General features: G+C 42.3%; 1 pseudogene; it reads right to left on the bottom strand.

Annotated features, from left to right (window-relative positions):
• Window positions 1-23,335, bottom strand: part of LOC124594685 — a 187,040-nt pseudogene extending 163,705 nt beyond the window's left edge.
• Between the last annotated feature and the right edge of the window lie 2,000 nt (window positions 23,336-25,335).

Here is a 25,335-nt window from a genome sequence, read left to right as displayed (position 1 = left end):
GGTCTTCTCTGTGTAGAGCTGAATGCGAGAGGAAGCTGTGTTGAAGCGATTTATGAATGTGTAGACTTCTTTTGTCTCTGTCTAGATTTAGCCGCCATTAGAGCAGAAGTTACAAATTAATGTGAGTTGAATTATTGTTTGATCTAAATATATCAGAATTTATCAAAAGTGTGTATTATTAATGTAAATTAGCTTGCCCATGTCATCTATAAAATTTCTTTAAAGAATTTTCAGCATTTTTAGCGGTGTTGCTGGGCTGTGCCGCGACCGATCGATTTGCAGCGGCGGCACATTTAAAAAATTGTTCCGCTAAAGGAAAATCAACCAAACCCGTGAATCGGGAACAGATAGATAAAAATTAACAGTGAATTAAGAAATTGTTCTTCTTTTACAGTGATCCTGAGACTGATGAATTTTAAACTAATTATACGTTTGTGCATTCGTAGGCGGATAGTTAATGTTAGTTAACATTGAAATTTAACAATTTTGGTTCTTTCAAATAACTTAAATGTATAGCGAAGTAGGTTTGATCAGTGATAATTAAATGTCGGCTTGGCAATAATTAACCATTTTCTGCTAATAGAGATAATCTTGTGTTCCATAGTTAACGCCGGGATAGAATTCAGTAAATATTTAACAAAAAATCCACTGCATTTAGAAAATGTGTGCCAAGGCCGAATGATGTAAAGGATTTAATTCTCAACTAAATATTCTTAATCAGTCAATATGAGTTCACGTAATTTTTAAATGTACTTAATTCGTTTGAAAGTGAATTTTTTTATTACCACACGTAAATAAGAGAGAGGTTCTACAACAAAGTTCGTACTTACAGAAGAAAGTTAAAGAAAGGCAAATTAAGTAACTAAAAGCAATAATAATTAATAATTATTCTTTAACGAAAACAATAGCAATTTCGTTAAATTGGCGCCCAACGTGGGGCTCGAATATGCAGTGGCCACTAAATACCCATGAGATAACTAGGGAATTATTATAGTCGAACTTTGTTGGAGAACATTTAATAATTTTTCCATGTATTGTATGTATTGCATAACCAATATTGTGTGGTAATACCTGTATATGATTTTTTGCATGAGAACACTACATACCCAGAGGCAAGCTGAGGAAGAGAGCTCATTATTTCGAAAAATTAATTACCTACCACAACATCAGGGGGTAGCTGCACCCAAGATAGATCACCAAAAGGTAAAGCTACAGTGTAGTTGTTCTGTGGGTAGTAAAGTAGCCTCAGTGCAGTGTTCTCGGATCATTATTGGTGTGCTTGTTGTTAGTGCTTTGTTTTAAAATAACAGGACATTTGAGTAGTTAGTCACTGTAGTATATAATAAGTGTGTTTTAACAAATGACCATTTCTTGTGTGATTATGTCAGTGAAACCTGAGTGTTAGGATATTTAGTTCAGATTTTATTTCTTTTGTTTACTATGGTTAGATTGCGTAGTCAGAAGGATATCAACATGGATAATGAACAACAGTTAGTAAGTAGTGATACCGAGTTAGAAAGTGGGACACAAAGTAATGTTAGTGACGTAGTTCAGGAAGTACAATGTCAGAATCTGGGGGCAGAAGGGCAAGAAATGTTGCCACTGCCGGCCAGTGATTCAGTTGAAAGTAGAAATACTGTGCCACCCACAAGCACTAGACACGGACCAGAGAGTGGTGAGGTGTCAGAAGTGCAATCATTAAGAGTTATGTTCGAGCGCATGCTCAATTTCCAAGCTACGTTTGTGCATGAACAAGCAGAGCGTGACCAGAGATTGGTAGCTGAATTTGCATGTAAACAAGCAGAGCGTGATAGAGAACGTGATGCTGAACAAGCAGAGCGTGACCGACGCCTGCATGAGAGAGACTTGCAGTTAATGCAATCTTTGGAAGCTATGCAAAGTGAGATAGTTAGTTTGAAACAAAACTATGAAACCATACCCAAAACAGTGCAAGAACTAAGCGAAAGAGTAGATAGTATCCAAGTGGCTAACGCCAGTATCGTAGAGGAAATCAGTGTGCTGACCAACAGGGTGGAACAATTAGAGACTGACACAAATCAAGTAATTGAGCACAAAGTGTCCGAACAAGTGCACAAAATGGAAAGCGAATTTATAAAGGAAATAGACGAGAAAGTGCACGCCGCGATTGAGCCAAAGATGTGGGCTCAAATGCGGAAGTGCAGAACCTGAAAAAGGTGGTACACACTGACATTCCGCTGTGGCAGCAGAATGTCAACCGTCGTCTTGCCGAAATAGAAATCAGCTTGCGGCATGACGACTCACAGCTGTATGTCACGCCAGCCAGGTCCAACAATGATAGGCATATAAATAGAGCAGTAAAAAATTGCGACTGCGAGACAGAACAGGCAACCAATGTAAGCGAAACAAATAAATGTCATTCCAGAGTAGTGATTGAAGAAAGCCTGATTAGAAACCGACAGTTTCAGATCTTTACAACGGAGAAGAAATCTGTTCACCCTGTAGTGTTTATCAAGGGATTTGGAAACATTTTGCCTAGCGTTTGGAGTCATACACAGAAAATACAGTTCGTTATGTCTTACATACAAGGAGATGCTGCATTATGGGCAACCGAAGCAGCTGACAGTTGCGATACATGTGAGCAATTTGAAAAGGCATTCTTGGCCAAATATTGGTCAACATGTATTCAGGAGAGATTACGGAAGGAGGTATATAATCCAGAGCCGTATTCTCCACGATTAGGCAATTTGCGAAAATATTTTGAGAAGTACATTAATAAGACCCGGTATTGGGACGAGCAGATTTCATCCCGGGATTTGATCGGACTTTTGAAATCACACTTGCCGATACACGTAAAGGAAAAACTTATACACGTGCCCGAAAATGACATGGAACATTTCTTGTCTGTTCTGGACTCAATTGACCTGATTCAGGAGGACGTTAAGGCAGCCTCTGAACAGGTTAGAAGTAACGGAAACGGTCACAGAAATGGTCGAAATAACACGCCTCCACCAAATAATGGAAACGGCGGAGGTAACAATAGGAGACAAGATTATGTACAAAACGGGAATAGAGGTAGAGACCGGAACGGCAATAGTCCGCCGGTGAATAATGACCGGAAAAGGAGGTCTGATGACCGATATGAAACAGGCCCACCAAGCAATAGTAGATGGAAAAATGCCAGGGGGCCGTGGAACACTAATACCTATAATGATGCAAACCGAACTTGGCCACAAAACCAGAGGCCCAGTACGGACCGGCCAAACAGTGAAGGATATGACAATAACCGACCGCCACCACAAAATGCGCCAATTGCGCAACCGTGGCGGCCGACGCAACACAACTTACACATAGTGGAGGTCAGTGACACAGAGCAGCCACACCCATCCACCTGTAATAATTCAACAAACTAGATTCAGCCGAGATACGCTCTCCATCGTCGGCTGAGGTTTGGAGTGAGAGCAGCCCGACACCGAACAAAACATTGGGAATCTGTATCCTCAGGTATAATGACGGGGTACAGATGGGACATGAATTGATAACTGAACCATCCACGTGCATAAAGGAGCACAAAGACAAAGTACAAGCGATAATAGAGATCAAAATTAACAATATTGATGTGCAAGCAATCGTAGATACAGGTGCTACTGTCAGTGTCATGAGTATGGACTTATTCAAAGTACTGGGGAAAGAAAGGCGTATGCTGACTTTTCCTGTGAACAATTGTAAAGTCACTGGAGCCATAAGTGCACAGCGACAAACAATTAAACTCCAAGTGCGGGTAGAGATGTATATAGGGGAAGAAGCCATAGCGTGCTCATTCCTGGTAGTAAAGGGTTTAAGGGTAGCCTGCATTTTGGGGGTAGATTTTTTGAGAGAAAGGGACGCAGTAATCGACCTTTCTCGGGGAAAATTAAGTTTGATGAACGCTGGTAGGAGGATAGAATTGTCCATGCTCAGATCTGAAGAGGTACCTGTGCCTAATTGTAATGCTATTAACATAAAGTGTAGGAATCAGTGGATACTACATTTAGACAATCATTGTCAAGGACAAAATCTCTATTATCCAGACGTACAAAGTGATCAATTAAAAGCAAATGTGGACGCACTAGTGAACAAAGTATCGCGGTCCGAAAATTTGAACTCAATGCAACAGCAGGATTTGGTACAGTTATTAACTAACTATGCAGATGTATTTTCAGAACGACCAGGAATTGTTAAGGGATATCAGTACAATATCGAGGTGAAGCCTCACAAAACCTACTGTCGAGCCTCATACTCCATTCCTTGGTCCAAGAAGAAAGTAGTAGCTAAAGAAATAAGAAAACTGATCGAGTGGGGAATAATAGAACCGTCTTTGTCCCCTTATAGTAGTCCCTTGGTGGCGGTAGCAAAAGCAGACGGACAGGTACGGTTAGTATTAGATGCGAGAGACATAAACGAAATTATTGTACCTGTCAGGACTCATCCGGAAAACTTAGATGAGCAAATTCAAAAATTCCATGGAGTGCAATATTTGACATCTATTGATATGAAAAGTTCATTCTGGCAAATCCTGCTCACACCCGAGTCGAGGAAATATACGGCATTTATATTTGGGGGAAGGAGCTACCAATTTAGGGTACTACCTTTCGGCTTAAATGTAAGTGCAGGAGTTTTCATAACAGCCCTCGACGCGGTTTTAGGTCCGGATTTGCTGCAAAGGGTAACAGTGTATGTAGACGATCTGGTGATTGCTACTGCCACCTGGGAGGAGCACGTAGAACTACTGGGTAGAGTCTTAGAAAGGTTTAAGCAAGCGGGGGTAACAGCGAATCTTGAGAAATCCAAATTTGGACGTAATCAGATTAAATTTCTAGGTCACATAGTAACACCACAAGGCATCAAACCTGACAGCAAAAAACTTGATGCAATTCGTGGGTTTCCTAGTCCGAGAACTAAGAGACAACTCAAAGCGTTTATAGGTCTTGCATCCTTTTTTAGACGGTTTGTTCCAAACCAATTAATGAGTAACGAATCTTTATTGAGCCTGTTGCGTAAAAATGCGCACTGGGTGTGGACAGAAGAATGTCAACGCGCATTTGACGCTATCAAAAACGCCTTGGTGAATGCAAACATACTGCGACACCCAGACATGACAAAAGATTTTTGCATAGCGACAGATTCATGTTCATACGGTCTGGGCGCTTGTTTATTTCAGTGGGACAGGAGCAACGACCCACAACAATCAATGTAATCGGATTTGCCAGCCGCACACTAAACGGCTGTGAGAGAGCATATTCCGCTACCGAATTAGAGGCTCTTGCAGTGGTTTGGGCGGTAAAGAAATTCAATTATTACATCTATGATAAAGAATTCAAAGTATTCAGTGACCACCAGGCTCTGAGCTATTTAATGTCTTGCAAATTATACCATACCCGCTTGCTAAGATGGAGGTTAGCATTGCAGGAATATAAAATTAAGATTATGTACCTAAAAGGACAAGATAATGTTGTAGCTGACGCCTTGTCGAGGCTTCCACTAGGGCAATCCTCAATGTCAAAGATTTTGGAACAATCGGAGGAATATCGAATACTCTTAGTACAAGATAAGGTACATAGGAGGGACTTTTTACATATGTGTAAGAATATGTCTATATTGCAGGAAACTGATCCGATTTGGCGAGATATCAGTAGCAAAATTAAAGAAGGAACCAATCTTAAAAGTGTTCAGAATTTCAAAATAATAGATGATATTCTGTATTATAAAACGGGTGTGTCAAATGACCATGGAGTCGTGTGTATACCGCAACAGGCTATCCCAGCTGTAGTGTGGCACACGCATTTAGCATGGGGTCACGCTGGGATAGGCAAAACAATGAGGATTTTATCCAGATTCTGTTACTTTAAGGGAATAAGCCAGCAGACTCGCACCATTATCAGGACTTGTCCTCTGTGCCAAAAAGCTAAGTTTCAAAATAAGTCCACAAGGTTTGAACTGCATCCTATAGTGCCTCATCGGCCACTTCAGTTAGTATCTATAGACATAGCAGGACCCTACCCACGAGCCAGGGGTGGATTTAAGTACATTTTAGCGGTGTATGACCTTTTCTCTAAATACTTAAAAATATACTGCCTTAAATCAGCCACTGCTCGTGGAATAGTTAAATGGTTAGGGAAAGAATATTTTACACAAGTGGGTAACCTGGAAAAACTATTTACATGAACAAGATATAAAGCACATACTAATATCCCGTTTTCACCCACAAGCAAGTTTAGTAGAGAGAACATTTGGAGAGTTAAATAAATTTTTCAGGTTATGCATTGCATATAAGCACACAAGATGGCCAGATCTGATACCTAAGTTTTTGGAAATTCACAACGCAACCCCGCATGCTTCTACGGGGTATCCACCAAACGAGATTATAATGAATAATAATAGAGTTCTGAATGAGTGGCTGGCACCTTTGCCTAAGGTCCCAGTCATTCCTGAGCCTAAGGAAGAGAAGATAAGAAAAGCAGGGTGCAACCTTACCAGGTGCGCTCAGAAAAGGAAAGAAAAATATAATCGACATGTGACGAATAACCAAAAATTTAGTGTTGGGGACTTGGTACTCTTACGCAATCATCCTAAGTCCTCGGCATCCTTGAAACAGAATCGCAAGTGGCAATTGGTGTACAATGGACCTTTTAGAGTAGTAAGTGTGCCACATGAGTGTAGCTATCTCTTAGCAGATCCCCACTCAGGGAGAGTACGGGGACTGTATCCGCGTAAGGATGTAAAAATATTTCTATAGTAAAAGACTAATAGTCCTATATAGGTACACCATTCTTTTGTAAATGAATGAACATTAATGATGTGTGATCTGTAGACATAATGTACTAGTGAAGAAGTATTTAGTTATAAGAATATGATTGACTTTCTCTTTTGTTTATGAATATTTGTGTTATGTCTTCTTTTAATTAATGTTAGCTTAAACATGCTCTAAATGTCTGCACAGATAACCTGATTAGTGCAATTATTTATAGTGTTAAATTGTGACAGAGATCAGTCAGGAGGAACATTTTAGTAATGATTAGTTTGTGTACTGCATAATATTCTATATGTGTGTCAAACTTGAAATATTTCTTGTACAATCTTTTCTATTATATGTGTATATACACTCCTGGAAATGGAAAAAAGAACACATTGACACCGGTGTGTCAGACCCACCATACTTGCTCCGGACACTGTGAGAGGGCTGTACAAGCAATGATCACACGCACGGCACAGCGGACACACCAGGAACCGCGGTGTTGGCCGTCGAATGGCGCTAGCTGCGCAGCATTTGTGCACCGCCGCCGTCAGTGTCAGCCAGTTTGCCGTGGCATACGGAGCCCCATCGCGGTCTTTAACACTGGTAGCATGCCGCGACAGCGTGGACGTGAACCGTATGTGCAGTTGACGGACTTTGAGCGAGGGCGTGTAGTGGGCATGCGGGAGGCCGGGTGGACATACCGCCGAATTGCTCAACACGTGGGGCGTGAGGTCTCCACAGTACATCGATGTTGTCGCCAGTGGTCGGCGGAAGGTGCACGTGCCCGTCGACCTGGGACCGGACCGCAGCGACGCACGGATGCACGCCAAGACCGTAGGATCCTACGCAGTGCCGCAGGGGACCGCACCGCCACTTCCCAGCAAATTAGGGACACTGTTGCTCCTGGGGTATCGGCGAGGACCATTCGCAACCGTCTCCATGAAGCTGGGCTACGGTCCCGCACACCGTTAGGCCGTCTTCCGCTCACGCCCCAACATCGTGCAGCCCGCCTCCAGTGGTGTCGCGACAGGCGTGAATGGAGGGACGAATGGAGACGTGTCGTCTTCAGCGATGAGAGTCGCTTCTGCCTTGGTGCCAATGATGGTCGTATGCGTGTTTGGCGCCGTGCAGGTGAGCGCCACAATCAGGACTGCATACGACCGAGGCACACAGGGCCAACACCCGGCATCATGGTGTGGGGAGCGAACTCCTACACTGGCCGTACACCACTGGTGATCGTCGAGGGGACACTGAATAGTGCACGGTACATCCAAACCGTCATCGAACCCATCGTTCTACCATTCCTAGACCGGCAAGGGAACTTGCTGTTCCAACAGGACAACGCACGTCCGCATGTATCCTGTGCCACCCAACGTGGTCTAGAAGGTGTAAGTCAACTACCCTGGCCAGCAAGATCTCCATGGGAGAATAGCAGCCTGCATTGCTGCGAAAGGTGGATATACACTGTACTAGTGCCGACATTGTGCATGCTCTGTTGCCTGTGTCTATGTGCCTGTGGTTCTGTCAGTGTGATCATGTGATGTATCTGACCCCAGGAATGTGTCAATAAAGTTTCCCCTTCCTGGGACAATGAATTCACGGTGTTCTTATTTCAATTTCCAGGAGTGTATGTATATATGTGTAGCTGTCAGATTGACAGATTCGAACCCAGAACAATATCAGTCATATGAGGCCCTGAGAACTTTATTATCAAACCAATGTTATCAGAGAGAATAATGCACCCAGTAGTGACCCGAGGGCACCATGGGAGGCAAACTTATTGCAAATTTAAGTAGCGCAAAGTTACGCGCAAAGAAGCTTCAATTGAAACATGTGCAGATTCAATCAGTAAAAAAGGAGCTAGCCTGATACAGTCCAAGTCAATTTTAGCCTACAGAGACTACACTGTAGTTACGTAGGACCTTGCAAGTGAAGTAAGACATAATTTCAAAGGAGTTATTGAACAATATGCCTGAATCCGGCTGGAATGCACAAATAAAATCTACTCGAACACGAATATAGATGATTTTTGGGTAAACTAATACGAAATTTTAATATTTGTTACCATGTACGCAAATATCACACACCTTCGTAAAGAGTTACGAATGTGCTGTTACAAAAATTGCACAACGGACATTGTAAATAAAAATAAAGGAACTTAAACAAAAGTGCAGTATTGTGTGGCAGAGACGGACAGTGACTGTTAAACCTGCAGCAATACGTCACGAAGTTGTTGTGTATAAGTAATAAAAAACTGTATCATCGCCGTGTGTGCAAGTGGACAAGGAACTAGCACGACACGAACAGCGAGCCGATAACGGACGGTGGATCAAGATAGTGTCAAACTTTAATTCTTTGTATGTCAAGGGACGCTAGGAAAGCGCATTGACTACAGAGATACATTTTGTCATAAGGTGAAAACTTGCGTGTGACTAATGACAAGTCATGACATGGTGAAAAATATTGTGTGCCCATAAAACGTGTTACTGTGACAACGAAACATTGTGCAAACCAGACTAGTGAAGGCCTACTGAATAATAACTGCCAATAACTGTGTGCGTTTTTTTTCCACAGCAGGAAAAATGCCCACAAGCATAGTACACTGTTTGTGAACTTATTGCATGTTTGCTGGAGCACTGCAAGAAGACGTCACACGGGCGAGCTGATATACAACGCGCATACAGCTACATCAGCCATGCAGCGGCCGCAGCAGCCCGTAGCAGACCAGACAGCCATACGCCTCTCCGCGCCGTAGCTGTCAACACCGGGGGCGGTGACCTACACGGAGCCGACGCGCCGCGCCGAGCGCCGCTCAACAATCACTCCGCACCGCTCACCAACTATAGCATTATTGACTTTTTCCAAAATATTTACATAAACTGCATAACATGTCAATGACTCCATTTTGATAAACATTGAACATTTATTATGTATGTCCGTAAACTGATAAGAGAAAATGAACACTAACAAGTGCAAGAGATGAATTTGTAACACGTAGGTAGTGGAAACATTATGAAAAGTGATCCTGTGCTAAGTGAAAGAAAACTTTCGTTGAACTGTATGTGACTGTGATATTATGTAACCGTTGGTGACAAACTGCTAAATTAATTCAAATGAATGACTGTTAAAGAGACAATATTAATCATGAACCAACTAGGATGGCTGGGCTCCGGCACAGTTTTGCCCAGGTTTCCTGTCTGCCTTCGCCCAAATGGGGGAGCCATGAACATATATAACCCTGGGACTAATTAAAAGAGCCATTCCGTAAAAAAATACAGAATTCTAAAGAACGTTACTGGCACCATTGTGTCAAAGTATAGAAACTCTTTGCCAAATGCTGCCAGGGGGCAATGTAACGTTCCCTGGCAAACTCACGCTATTAATGAACAAGAGTTTATTTGTACTATATACGCCGCTCTGAGCAAGTTGTATATACCGTAATTACTGAACAAAAAATATTATTGAATTTTGTGTAAAAGACATTTGTTATTATCGTAATATTTTTTGTAGTAATATTCTCTCTGTATTTAGGATAGTAATTTTTCTATATTTGTTATGTGATTGTGAAATGTGTCAGTATCTGCGATAACAGAGATGTGAAATTTAGCCAGAGCAGAATAATATTGTCAAATTACAAAGAAATGTTAATAGTCAGCAGTAGTATAAAAGAATCATGTACAGCGTATTCTTTGGTCTTCTCTGTGTAGAGCTGAATGCGAGAGGAAGCTGTGTTGAAGCGATTTATGAATGTGTAGACTTCTTTTGTCTCTGTCTAGATTTAGCCGCCATTAGAGCAGAAGTTACAAATTAATGTGAGTTGAATTATTGTTTGATCTAAATATATCAGAATTTATCAAAAGTGTGTATTATTAATGTAAATTAGCTTGCCCATGTCATCTATAAAATTTCTTTAAAGAATTTTCAGCATTTTTAGCGGTGTTGCTGGGCTGTGCCGCGACCGATCGATTTGCAGCGGCGGCACATTTAAAAAATTGTTCCGCTAAAGGAAAATCAACCAAACCCGTGAATCGGGAACAGATAGATAAAAATTAACAGTGAATTAAGAAATTGTTCTTCTTTTACAGTGATCCTGAGACTGATGAATTTTAAACTAATTATACGTTTGTGCATTCGTAGGCGGATAGTTAATGTTAGTTAACATTGAAATTTAACAATTTTGGTTCTTTCAAATAACTTAAATGTATAGCGAAGTAGGTTTGATCAGTGATAATTAAATGTCGGCTTGGCAATAATTAACCATTTTCTGCTAATAGAGATAATCTTGTGTTCCATAGTTAACGCCGGGATAGAATTCAGTAAATATTTAACAAAAAATCCACTGCATTTAGAAAATGTGTGCCAAGGCCGAATGATGTAAAGGATTTAATTCTCAACTAAATATTCTTAATCAGTCAATATGAGTTCACGTAATTTTTAAATGTACGTAATTCTTTTGAAAGTGAATTTTTTTATTACCACACGTAAATAAGAGAGAGGTTCTACAACAAAGTTCGTACTTACAGAAGAAAGTTAAAGAAAGGCAAATTAAGTAACTAAAAGCAATAATAATTATTATACTATCTTTAACGAAAATAAAAGCAATTTCGTTAAAATCTGGAGCTGTGTCCGGGGGCAGATCCACCATATGCAGCATCCGCGATAGGGTTCGCGGGTGGACCAAGCACGCATTACGTCGGGACAAGTATTCTATGCTCGATGTTTGGTCCACCAGCCGGTGGGACCGGCTCCTGGGAGCCGTCTGCAGAGGCAGGTCCACACCTGAGACGCTGGCGGTATACATGAAAAGAACAAAGTAGCTTTCACATGTGTCAGAGGAGAGCGCCCTTTCTGGTCGGCTGTCACGAGCGCGCAGAAGCTGAACTTGGGTGGAGGTTCTGGAACCCCCCCTCCCGCCGGCCGCACGCGCGCGCAGCCTGCCTTGGAGCGTAATCTAAGGCGCATAGGTGATATCAATTTCTCCGGTGTTAGACGCGAATGCGACTATGAGGGGGTCATGTTTGGGGTAGGCTGAGCAGAGACTTTTGGTCGGTTTGGCAGCTGGTGGCAGGGTATTGGGTGAGGGTGTTTGGGCGCGTCTGTTGCACTATTTTGCGAGCATGTCTGTGCACTGTGCTGTGCGTTATTTGGAGAGTTTAAGAGTACAGAGCTGATCTGTGGATATTGTGTACTGCTTTGTTTAAGAGCAGTTTGCTATTGTGTGGTGAAATTAGGAGTTGGCTGGTTCAAATGGCTCTGAGCACTATGGGACTCCACTGCTGTGGTCATCAGTCCTCTAGAACTTAGAACTACTTAAACCTAACTAACCTAAGGACAACACACACATCCATGCCCGAGGCAGGATTCGAACCTGCGACCGTAGCAGTCGCACGGTTCCGGACTGCGCGCCTAGAACCGCGAGACCACCGCGGCCGGCAAGGAGTTGTTTACGTGTTTGTGGGCTGCGGGTGTTGTGTGACAAATATACTTCATGACTAAATAAAAGGGCCCGAAATAAATAGAGTGCAGTCCTTCCTTACTTCCCCGAGCAGCACAGCGCAACCAGAGCGGTTTTTGCGCAGAAACGACAATCTGGTCAGACTGTGAGTGAGTCAACAAATAACTGAAGAAATTTATCTGTAGAGGAGTTAAAGGCCCGGATTGGAACGAATATCTTGATGGGTGTGGTTGTGTTGCCAAGTGTAGTGCACTACTGAAAATCAGAACCTGCCTTAGGTCAGCCTTACATATGAAAACCTATGAGATGCAAAAGTTTCAAAAAGATATGTCAAACTATTCACATATTCCGATGTCAGAGGGGTTGTCCTGTGTACTAAGTAAGATGGACAATGGACTGAGTGGTGAATACAGAGGGTGCTGGTGCTGTCTATGTCTAGTTGTTTAAATAAAGACATGTGTATGATTTTGAACAGTTTACGATTAGGGAGGATGGTATTTTAGATGGATTATTTTTTAGAGAAATTAATATTTGTTCCGTTCTATGGGCGTGAATGTCTTGAATTATTTAGGTGTGCTTCACATGTCTGTAGGCTGTTCAGTGAATTTTTGCACGGTTTAGAATTAGCAAGCGTTTGTGTAGAGCATTATACATGAGTTATGGAGGAGTAGTTTGCAGGTCTGTATGCTGTGGGGGCACGTCAGAGCGTGTGTTCTGTGGTATATATACTCCATCCCTAAATAAATTGCTTCCAAATAAGTAAAGTATACTCTTTCCTCCTTCCATCAGCCTAGCGCAGTGCTTTTAACATCCACCCCCTAGGAAGTGATGGCTGCGGCGGGCTTCATTTACAGCAATTTTCTTACGTCGGTAGTGAAGACCCGAGTGAGGTTTCTCTACTGGCAGATTGCACACTTGGCGCCTGATGGTAGGAGGATGTGGTGGTCAGGTGGATGAGGTTAGTAAAAGTGCCCTTTCTTTACGCACAATTTTCTTAGGTTGGCAGCGAAAGCGCAAGCGACGTTTTCTTTTACTGACAGAATTCAAACTCGGTGAGGGTTCTTAGGAAGAGGTTGTGGTCTGGTCCTCTAAACGTATTTTAATGTAGGTAGTTGAACACCTTCGCAAACGTATACGAAATTGTAAATTGAATTATTTGATATGATTAAAATTGAAATGGAATTAAGTACTTAGGTGATTGATAGGTTAGATGCGCGATGTGGGTGTTAGCATATTTACAGAAGACTACGTCCATCGTGTGTATGGAGGGGGCGATCGAGGGTGTGTGACGTAAGCAGTCGGACGTGAGCGAGGCGGCAGCGCGGCGCGAGAGAGAGTGAATTGACTTAGCGAGAGGTCTTGCGGTGAGCAAACGTGCTCTTGTTCAGTCATGGCGGATTAAACTGTTGAGCAAACTTTGGCGCCAAAAGTGTAGCACGACGTTGTCGGGTGGGTGGTGAACGGTCGGCATCGACGGGTTTGAACGTGCCCAGGAAAACAACTTTCGCGCCAAAAGTGTGGTAGGGCGTTCTTTGTGGAACGGCCGACCATTGTGTGATTCAGCTCCGAGGCAAATAATTTTTGCAGGAAACGTGCAGAGGCGACGAATATACGTGGTGAACAGACAAGGGACCATTGTGACGCCAAACTCGCCAAGTTCCAGCGTGTCCAGCGGAAACATGTTTACGACGTGGGAGCGATCGCCGGTCCAGCGGGTAGCGCGGGCAGCCCCCAGTGCACCGCCGCAGGCCACAGCACGCGCTGGCCGGGGGGCCAGAGCCGCCTCACCCGTGGCGCCGGGCCTGTGCCACCGCTCACTCGGCGACCGTGGCGCCTTGGAGAGGGGGCAGGTGCGGCGACGATCTCAACTAATTCAGTTGTAGCGTGGACGTCGTGACGACTGCACTGGGATATCGAAGATGTGTACTGATTGTGTTGGAGAACAAGTGATAACCGCACTGCTTGAAGTAAAGACTTCAGTCCCTTTCCCCTGCAAAATCAAAGGACGTGACCTAGCTTACTATAAGTGCACTTTATTATTTGATGCGATTCTGATAGGTCACCAGTGAAAATGGGTAAGTGACCGCGGAAGCTCGTACGTGTGATCGATTATGGTGTTGGGATTTGAACTTGTGATAGATTTTTGCTATGGATGTAATGCAAATGGCTTTCTGGCCGAGAAAATCGGACATCTTGAATAAATAATAATAATAAATGATAATAAACAATAAAAAATTGAAGTACGGTTTTCGAGACATTATCGTGTTGGAATTTGAATTTGGGGCAATTTTCTAGTGGAGGTAGGCCAATAATAACAATAAATAATAATAATAAGTGATGAATGATAGTGAACAATAATAAAGAGAAGAACGATTTTGCAGCCATTATCGTGCTGGAATTTGAATTTGGAGGAAATTTTCTAGTGGAGGCAGGTCAATAATAATAAATAATAATAAATGATAATGAATAATAATAAATGATAATGAATACTATTGAATAATAATAAAGACAAGTAAGGTTTTGCATGCATTATCCTGTTGGAATTCAAACTTCCCGCCATTTTTTTTCTTCTGGAGGCTTAGGTTAGTGCACATAGCAGAACTGACCTGTTTTCCCGCCAAAATTCAAACTTCCCGCCATTTTTTCTCAAGGGTTAGGTTAGTGGACGTAGCCCAATTGAAATATTTTTCCCGCCAAAATTCTAAATTCCTGCCATTTTTTCTGGGGGTTAGGTTAGTGAACGTAGTTCAATTAACCTATATTCTCGGCAAAAGCCGCCATCTTGGATGAGGTCATGCGCTGTTGCCAAGTCTACTTGTCTAGAATGCATCAGTCAACCATTAAGTTGTACCTCGTTGCAGCTGCATGTCAACGAGCACCCTGTGCACTCTCTGATGTCCTTTGACGCAGATGCAAGTAAGTTTAGGGGTGAATGATTCTCTGTCCTCCTGAAAAGCATCAAATACAGTAGTCAACGCGCGTGTATCACTGGTACCTCAGTACATATACAGTATAATGCTGCCTCGACGGAAAAAGTTGACTGCGTCCCTGATTTCCTCCGTATCGATGTCGACGTTTTCGCGGATTCCTCTTCTTGCCGCATACGTGTTCCCATGTACAAATTGTTTGGCGCCAACCAGAAGATACGCAAGTACTTACTCAATTTCCCCGGAGTTGGAGAAAGTTGGTGATAGAAATTTCGCGAGAAGATACTGCGGCAGCGAGAAACGCCTTTGTTTTAATGGCGTTCACTGACAGCTTGTACCATGTCCGTGACACTCCCTCCCCGACTTCGCGATGAAACGAAACGTGCTGCTCTTCGTTGAACTTTCTGGATGCACTCCGTTGATCCTATTTGGTAAGGATCTCATACCGCGCAGCAGTACTCCAAAAGAGGGCGGACAAGCATAGTGTAGGCGGTCTCTATAGTAGGTCTGTTACATTTTCTAAGTGTTCTGCCAATAAAACGCAGTCTTTGGTTTGCCTTCCCCACTACATTTTCTATGTGTTATTTCCAGTTTAAATTGTTCGTAATTGTAGTTCCTAGGCATTTAGTTGAATTTACGGCCTTTAGATTAGACTGCTTTATCGTGTAACCGAAGTTTAAAGGATTCCTTTTAGCACTCTTGTGGATGACCTCACACTTTTCATTATTTAGGGTCAATTGCCAATTTTCGCACCATTCAGATATATTTTCTAAATCGTTTTGCAATTTGTTTTGAGCTTCTGATGAGTTTACTAGACGATAAACGACAGCATCATCTGCAAAAAACCTGAGACGGCTAAGATAAAGAACAGCAAAGGACCTATAACACTATCTTGGGGAACACCAGAAATCACTTCTGTTTTACTCGATGACTATCCGTTAATTACTACGAACTGTGACGTTTCTGACAGGAAATCACGAATCAGTCACATAACTGAGACAATATTCTATAAGCACGCAATTTCACTACAACCCGCTTGGGTGGTACAGCGTCAAAAGCCTTTTGGAAATCTAGAAATACAGAATCAATTTGAAATCCCTTGTCAATAGCAATCAACAGTTCGTATGTGTAAAGAGCTAGTTGTGTTTCACAGAAACGATGTTTTCTAAATCCGTACGTCAATTGACCATTCTCTTCGAGGTAATTGATAATGTTTTAACACAATATATGTGCCAAAATTCTGCTACATATCGACGTTAACGATATTAGCCTGTAATTTAGCGGATTACTCCTACTACCTTTCTTGAATATTGGTGTGACCTGTGGAACTTTCCAGTCTTTGGGTAAGGCTTAGATTATATTAATTATTCATTCCATAGACACAAAAAACGGGATCCTCCTGGGTGCGGAAGATACCGGATAAACACATTACAAAAATGTAATTAGAAAGACATGAGTTTCATTATTTTTAATGATCCTCAGTCAATAAACAGTAAAATTATGTACATGAATTAAAATTAAACTTCTAATCTGTACAGGTTTAATACTTGAATCTGCTTTCATTAAATCCATCATTCACACAGTAGCTAGTTACTTGGCTGTTACAACCAAGGATCTTTCGTCGAGCGAGCGATGTATATGATTCTTAAGTATGGAACTACTGCATCAGCGTACTCTAAAAGGAACCTAATTGGTGAACAGCCTGGACCAGAACTTGCTTTTGTTGAGTGATTTAAGTTGCTTCACTACTCCGAAGTGTACTTTTAAGTTACTCATGTTGGCGGCTGTTTGTGATTCGAATTCTGGAACGTTTATTTCGTCGTCTTTGGTGAAGAAATTTAGAAAGGCTGTGTTTAGTAACTCTGCTTTCGCAGCACTGTAGTCCATAGTGTTTGCACTGCTGTAGCGCAGAGAAGGCATTGACTGTCTTGCCGCTAGTATTCTTTACATATGACCAGAATCTCTTTGGATTTTCTGCCACGTCTCGACATAAAGTTTCGTTGTGGAAACTATTATAAGCATTTCGCATTGATGTACGCACTAAATTTCGAAGATTTTGCGTTCGTTTGAATTTGGCATGGTTTTTTCGTTGTTTCTGCAACAGCGTTCTGACCCGTTTTGTGTGCCGTGAGGGATTAGCTCCGTCGTTCGTTGGTACAAATCTCTCAATTGCTGTCGATACTATTTCTTTGAATTCAAGCCACATCTGGTCTATACTTGCATGTTAATTTGGAAGGAGTGGAGATTGCCTCTCAGGAAGGCGTCAAGTGAATTTTTATCTGCTTTTTTGAATAGGTATATTTTTAGCTTATTTTTGGTGGTTCCAATATTCAGTCTCGCTACGACAACCCTGTGTTCGCTAATCCCCGCATCCGTTTTGATGCTCGTTACTAGCTCAGGATTATTTGTTGCTAAGAGGTGTTTTTTCCAAACGTTCACTAATCGACTAGGTTCATGAACTAACTGCTAGAAATAATTTTCGGAGAATGCGTTTAGCACAATTTCGGATGATGTGTTATGCGTCTCTACGGATTTAAAAATGTATTTTCGCTAAAATAAATAACTTTACGTTATTGCCTGTGTAAGCTGATGCGTGTATTTACTTCGATGTTATGACTCGGAGGAAGGGCCTTGAAGGCGCAACCATTTTGCTTGGCGTTTGTTTTTTTAGTCTGTTGCTGGTGATTCCCTGACTAGCATCGAGCACTGACGCACACCACTTTCCCTGGTATCTCATTCCCAAGTCCGAAATTTGCCGGCAGAAGCATTCACCGTGCTAGCCGGTTACAGCACCACAGTTGTCAGGAAAGAAATCCAAGTGGGAATGTACGAGGTATGGCTTTAAGGACATGTTGCAGCCCAGTCTATTGTAGCAGTGCAGATGGTTTTCCACGAGATCATTATGGTTTTGCACCCTCTTCCTAGAGAGTTTGTGGCCGCTAGAATAAATACAAACTTTTCATCAACTGTGAAGATAGTGTTGAAATGCTCATCTTCGTACAGTTTGAAAACTGGGAAAGCACAAAAATCCCCTCTTTTATTTTCTCAAACTAATACGTAGAATATTCTCACGCAAATAGAGAAGTGCTCCTCCATTTTGTCCATGGCCTTATCGAAGTTTCTTAATGGATTCAATTTTACATATGGAACAGGGAGAACTATGTTCTTGAATTCGACAAGTGCTTCGCGTATAACACAGATCTTCATTCCAGTGATTGACGCTTAAGCCAATCTTTCTTTTTATAATGAAGGGCTTTGGTGCGGATATCCAATAGGATTTGGTGCAGCCGTTTTGTGTCGCTTACGACTTCTACATCCAATGAAACCTGCCATTTAAACTTGTCATGGTTCAATAGCAATAACAATTGTTTCATGTTATCATATATTACTTTCACGTAAGGTGCATACCCAATCGAAATCTATGGTAACACGTTGCCATTATGCAACAGCACACACTTGAGACTTACTTTGCAGAAGTCAATGAACAACGTCCGCTGATCACTTTTATAGTCAATGCCCATAGCTGCCATTCGTCCCTGTACGTCACTACAAAAAATCCAAGTTCCTTTAGTTTCGAAAAATAGAGGGAATGGCAAACGGCGGTTACGCAACGCGGTCACAATTACCGTCTTGTCAAGATAATTCCATTGTTGTAGTCTTGACGCGAGCAGTCCATCTTTACCTTTCGTCAATCCCAGATCTCTCACTAGGTCATTAAGTTCGCACTGTGTTATTTTGTGAATCTCTGTCCCCTCATCGTTACACAAAAAATCAGGATCTTTGGAAAAATTGGGTTTTGCAAGTGACGTTGTAGCACTAGTTTCGCTGCCGTCCTCGTCACTACCGCAGTCACGTGGGACAGGAGCGGGATACCAGTGACCGTGAGTCACTGGCCGCGCGGTCCCGGTATGTCAAGAAACGCCGTGTCTTAACGGAACTGTCACACGAAAATGACAATCATTCACATGGTTTGATGTTCCTCGCCAGACCACGGGTATAGCAAAGCCCATGGAAGATATTTTACTCAAGACACAAGATATGCAACATACGTGAGGGGCCAGGGCTTTTCCTTGTCCCCGATTTCACAGCCAAAGTACAATCTCCACGCCTTCCTAATATATGGCATTGTTGGCCTCCTTTGCGATTTGAGTGTAGCCTGTCCGTAAATGTAGCAAGAATGTTCAGCTCTGTCTACGCATTTGCGAGGCATATTGAATCACAAGCATTACAGTGACCACCCCAGTAACTACAGTAACACGTTCTTCCACCACACAAACAGGACACAGCTTGTAACATACTGTTCCTTCCTTCATCTTCCCCTTCTCTCTGTTGTTACGAGCGCGGGATAAAATGGCAACAAAATACACACAGCTATTGTTGCATCAAACTCCATCGCTTTGTCTACCATCAACAGGTTTTCGAACCCTATATGGGAAGGGATTGATAATGAATCTTAATAAAATATAATTACAATTAAATGCATCACCCTTTCACTTGGAAACGAGAGCTAATTCAATTCGTCTTCGTAGTCAGCGTAGTCGAAGCAGTCAGCAAAAACTTTTTCATCCAGTTAGATTTTCACTGTTGGCTACTGCAATCGAACCACAGAAGTTTAACGTTTTATCAGTCGCTAATATGGTTCATTCTAACCATACATGCCAAAATACCCTTTTGTTAATAGGAGAAGAAATGAAAATTAATATTGCTCACTTCCTTACAGAATCAGGTATAAACATTAGTATCATGATGGGCGAAAGTAAGATTTCCAAAACGACCTGCTTACTAATATATGTACATTTGTCCTTTGAGGGAGTTGCTTGCAATTATTTTTTCTATATTGCTCAATTACAAAAAGGGACAGGAAAAGGTATTTTCAGTACACTGTTAGCAGCTCTTGAAAAGTACAACTTTAAATACAATGTACTAAAAACCATCTTGCAGGTATCGCAAGAGACGGTGCATCAAGAATGCTTTCACATTACAAATGGGTAGATGCTGCACTAATCATTTACATAAGAAATACTTGTCGTGCATTGTATGAACAACAAAATGGAACTTGCTGTCCGAATGATGTGGCAGATATGAACCATATACAGACTTTTTTTGCTTCCTTACATTCTCCGTTTTCTCCAAAATCTCAAAAATCAGAGACTACTAAAGCGTGTTTCACGAGAATTATCCTCAGCTATGAAAACTAGGCTGTGTTTTTCATCGTACGTGAGGTTGCTTTGTCACTTAATGCTGTTCGAGCCCTTCTTGGAATCCATAGTTCTCTTCTCCCTCTTTTTGACAAAATGAGTTGTGATGGTTCCCGATCACTTAGTCATAGATCTAAATTTGAAAGTTTATTAAAATGTTTCACAAAGTGGTTGCTTTAATGGAATTAATTGTGTTTATAAGGCCCTAGAGCTTAGAAGTTCCGCAAAACAGAAATTCTTCGATCCTTCAAGCAAAACAAGAAATTGACGTGGCTATAAAAACTACTGAAACACAGAAAACAAATGATACCCCGCAAATTAGGATTATAGTAAAAGAGTTGGACGAAAGCGCACTTTCAAAGGAGTCATAATTAAAGAACCATCTCGCGATGAGAACCTGGATTTCTTTTCGGACGCACCCGTATTAAACTCACACACATGGCTTTCAGACGAGTATGAACGTGTGTTGTGTGGTGTCATGTCAATTCGTCGTTTATGTAAGAAGGTGGATTTTAAAATAAGTGTAAGCACTTGTGCGCCACTAGTAAAGATTTCCGAATCTATGAAGAAAGTCCTCAGCACATTTCCACTTCTATGAAATAACTTACGAAAGCAGTCGACATTATACCTATATCTACGGCTGAATGAGAACGCGGGTTTAGTGCCATGAATGTTACACTGAATGGGCGGAGAAATCATTTACAAATTCTGACACTTTCAAATCTGTTTTTTGTTTCAATAAAGGGACCTCCACTGAAATGCTTCGATACATCTGTCCCACATATACTGATTCGCAATATTGGCAGGTAAATTAATACATACCTACTTTGCTGAATTTCTGCTCTGTAGATTACTGACTGTTTTCTGTGCCACATGTATTCCTTGTTTTGCCGTAATGCTTCCTATTCTGTGGATATTTTGTTGTCAAATGTTCGCGTGTCCCATGTTTTCCTGGTGTTTTTGGTTTCTTTATCTTGTGTATCCACTACTGTATGAGCATTACTGGTGCGTTGTGCTGAAACATTGTTGTGTGTGTTTAGTCTCAGTTGTGTTTTTTGTTAAAATTGCTGTACTGGTTGTTATAGGATTTCTGTATATTGAGATCCGGTTTTGGTGTGATGTCTAGGAAGTTCATTTATTTTTTGGTCTGTTTCGGTGTCAAGTGTGAAGTCGATATTTGGATTGAAAGTATTGATATGGCAGTGTAACTGTAGTATCTCATCGTGTGTTCATATACCAAGCAAATTATGTCATCAACATAGTGGCAACAACAGATTACCTTATAAAAGTTACGGTGTATTATTTATTCATCGATTTTGATTTCGGTATGGTCAAGGAAGATATTAGCCAGTAAGTCACTAATGGTTGATGAGATAATTTGCTTACTAGAGAAAAAGCATGACAGGATATTAAAGTTAGACGAGCCATTAATACTGCCCACCCAAACATCCTCATCACAGTTGAAAGACAGACAAAGAAAAAAATACACTTCCTAGAGATCACAATAACATGAAAACCACCAACACAGGTTTTCAGTATACAGAAAACCCACAACACAAGAGGTCTAACCATCCCACAACGCGCAAACAACCCAGATATCTCCTACACGAGTCTTCGTAAAGTAATATTGGTTCAGTGTGTCACAAATAAAATAATGCACGCGAACAATAGAAATATACGACAGGAAAACGCAATAAATAAATTGCGTATGCAAGCTGTGCACTCTGACGCCACTTGGACGAATTGTGTCTCAAATTCGCCTCTCGCTTATTCAAGCAGCTTCTCATTCATCTCACAAGTCTGAGGGCTGCTCGCTCCAGATCTTCCAACCATGGAAGAATTTTTGGCAGCAAACGGAGCCCGGGGTATCCTCATTAGAAGCCAACAAATCGAACTACAATACCACAGAAGTGGCAGTGTCTGGGCCTAACAAACTTAACTTTGCTTAACAAACAATGGCTTACAGTGTTAAGGAAGCAACGATGAGGAGGACAACTGGGTAGTGTGTATTATAGTAAGTGGAAGAAGAGATTACCTGTGATCCAGGACACTCGGTGTGCGTCGTTATTTGGAGATGTGTCAGTGAACAGAATCGTTATCAAACATTAGCATAGTACAACGAACTGTGCGCGTACAAAAGGCGCGTATACATCGTGTTGATAACACAGTGTTAGGAGAATGAGTTTATGTACATCCATGTGTTAGTAGACGGTACGTGGGGCAGGTACATTAATACAGAATAAGATTTTCACTCTGCAGCCGAGTGTGTGCTGATATAAAGCTTCCTGGCAGATTAAAACTGTGTGCCGGACCGAGACTCGAACTGGGGACCCGATTTCGAGTCTCCTTCCGGCACACAGTTTTAATCTGCCAGGAAGTTTCAGGTACATTAATTATGGAAACAGTGTTCTTACAGAAAGATAAAACGTGATCTTTTGCATCTGTTCCTGTAAAGAAGTGAACACACTGGGTAATCTCCAGCGTTTTTAAAAAGTATTAATCTATGCGCTCGAATCAGATACAGTACATTTCATATGTAGTTTCATCGATGTAAAGATGGCTACCATTCAGGAATACTACATTTTTGTAGAGCATAGGATGGTGTTCGTGGCGGTTTCTAATTCCATTACGTGCTTCATTTTAGCTTTCAACTTTTAGATCCCAGTCGTAAACGTTATCTCAGTGATTGCTTGTCACAGACCGTGCGAAGCCTGACAGGGTGACACTCGGACATCTCCTATAGGGAGGCGTTAAGGTCGGACCGAAGCAGCTGTGATTATACATATACTCACTCTGGTACGGTGCCGTTGTCTGGGAGGATGAAGTCGTACGTCGTGGGTTCGTTGTAAGTTGTCGGATCCACGATGCTCCGGACGAGCACAATGAGAAGGCAGAAAATAACTGGAATGAGAATCTCCAGCACTGTTTGGAGTGGATGCCTGATCTGGAGCACCCAGTTCTTCCACAGAAGCAGCTGGAACTTGGTCCACGTTCTCGCCATGTCTCCTGCAAAAGTAGAGAGAAGCACAGTGTTGACACAGTCATGTATGGGCGCTCGCTGTACGCAGGTGCAGCGCGTTTCAGAGAACTAGCCGGGCCACACCTCGACACCTCTGACGCCTCCTACTGGGCACTGTGGCCGCGCGACACGTCATTCCGATCAGAGTGCGCGCGGCAAGCGTACAGGCCCACAGTACAGCCGCGCTGTCGCCATCCAACCCTCTGGTCTTACATTTCAGTCCCATTATTCTGTTCGTTTTAATGGTACAAAACCGTATGTCTCATTTTTACTGCCATCAAGCTGAAGGCCTCAGTTTCGATACTGGCGCCCGCACCCCCTACCCAGTATGCGGAGGGCATTTTTGACGTCTGTCGTCCAAGATATCCGTGTCCACTCTATTCGGCGACCCGACATCTCTCTGATCGCCTGCTCCGTATTGCAGCCAAACACCACACGCGCTGCTGCCAGCGCCACTGCCAGTCAACCAACTTCCGCCTTCATCCATGCACAACGTTATCAATACTGCTGCACTCCTCACTAAGGATGAGCGATGTTGGCGAATCATCAGTGCTGACTTCGACTCCAAAGATCGATAGCTCATAATAATCGAGCTCAAAACATCAATGGTAAACGATCGGTTTACAGAATCGCGGAGAAAGCAACAAAAAATATATTCAATAATCAACAAATGCAGCAATAATTAACAGTACATATTCTACAACTTTTTCTCCACAGACTGTCAAAGTAACACTTTTGAGAGCAGTGCACAGCGTTGCTGCTTGTGAGAACAGTCTATCAGAAAATGACCGTGTCGCAGAACAGCTCAAATATTGAGGGTGTCGCGCGAGTGATGGTCAGTATTCAGGGATATGGTAGGAAGAAGTCTAGTTAAAGTGGCACCGAAACGCATTCTTTAAGAGGTATGAGCACTTGTTCATCTTAGAGACTTTGAAACAAACCTCTTTTAGTGAAAGTTCTTTGCTTTCCATATTTTGAGAGGAGGTAGGACGGACCGAGACGAGACAAAAACTGTCCACTAGACACGGGCCCTAAAGTGCCTATCTTGAGAGGTATGGGCACTTGTTCATCTAAGACATACCTTCTACTGAGGGCTCATAGGTCTTAACGTATGCATTTTAGAGTCCATGTTTACGGGGCAAATTTTTTTGTTCTGATCCGTACTACCTTCTCTCAAAGTATGGAAAGCAAAGAGCTTGCAGTAGAAGAGTCTTGTTTCACAGTATCAACGGTGAGGTAGTGCTGATAACTCTTCACGTGTGCATTTTAGAGCCCACGTTTACCGTACTTTCCTGTAATGTCCACGAATACCTACCATTCCTCCAGGGACACCCTGTGTAAATGAAGTTTTTTGTAGCTTTGGGTAGGTACTACTGACGACGTGACCGCATACTTCCCACGGATCTGGCTGAAGACGTAGAAGTCGATCTTCCAGATACTAACTCAACTATGATGCTAGGTATTCCTGTTCCTATTTTCAAATTATTCTCTTCTGTGCTGTTTTATAATGTTCACTCCGGAAATCAAATTTATTTTCTCTGTTTTCCTGTAGCGTGTTGGCCATCCTCACTGACAGTGTTTCCAACAGCTGCAAACGCCGGCCGAAGTGGCCGAGCGGTTCTAGGCGTGACCGCTACGGTCGCAGGTTCGAATCCTGCCTCGGGCATGGATGTGTGTGATGTCCTTAGGTTAGTTAGGTTTAAGTAGTTCTAAGTTCTAGGGGACTTATGACCTCAGCAGTTGAGTCCCATAGTGCTCAGAGCCATTTTGAGCCAGCTGCAAACAAATCCTCGAAGCTTTCGATTGCTTTCGAATGTGCTAAAGCATATGTTCTTGAATCTAGGATCGAGCAACGTTGACACGACTAATACGTTAACGTGTTCAGCTGGTATGAATCACATTTTGATTTCTGTTGTGATTTTAGTCTTCAGACCTCCAGACATCGTTTTCCATCCGGCCTGCAGAACCACCACGACCTCGCA

This window comes from Schistocerca americana, chromosome 2, assembly GCF_021461395.2.
Source record: "Schistocerca americana isolate TAMUIC-IGC-003095 chromosome 2, iqSchAmer2.1, whole genome shotgun sequence".
Classification (NCBI taxonomy): domain Eukaryota; kingdom Metazoa; phylum Arthropoda; class Insecta; order Orthoptera; family Acrididae; genus Schistocerca; species Schistocerca americana.
The sequence above is the reverse complement of the archived record's forward strand: the minus strand, read 5'-3'. Positions and strand labels throughout refer to the sequence as shown.